The following is a 419-nucleotide window of genomic DNA, read 5'->3' as shown; positions in this document are numbered from 1 at the left end:
TTTTTTTTTTCCCGAAGACACAAAATGCTCCTGTTTGCATGCGCAATACCACTGGAAAAGCAACAATGACAGAAGAAAGACGGGTTTTTTTCTCTTTCCCCCCCGCAGGTTTGCAGTTCATTGGGTTTGTTCTAGAAGAATTCATATAGCAGCATGTGGCGGCTCCCCTTGCTTGCACACTCAAGTAGATCCTTTACACAATACTCATGATCAGTGCACGATGGGAACAAGACATTTCACATTGATCTCATGAACAGTAGCGGTGATTCCCGTCACCCGGACCCGCTCGGGAATTCGAGTCTCTTCAAAGAAAATAAATAAAGGGGGGGATAAGGGAGGAAAGGGGGGTGGGGGGTCCCCGGGCCGTGCCCGCGTCTCTGTCCCGGTACTGCCAGTGAGTCCCGACCGGGCCGGGTCAG

The sequence above is a fragment of the Corvus brachyrhynchos genome, unplaced genomic scaffold (genome assembly GCF_000691975.1).
Source record: "Corvus brachyrhynchos isolate BGI_N302 unplaced genomic scaffold, ASM69197v1 scaffold479, whole genome shotgun sequence".
NCBI classification, from domain to species: domain Eukaryota; kingdom Metazoa; phylum Chordata; class Aves; order Passeriformes; family Corvidae; genus Corvus; species Corvus brachyrhynchos.
Note: the sequence above shows the minus strand (reverse complement) of the source record.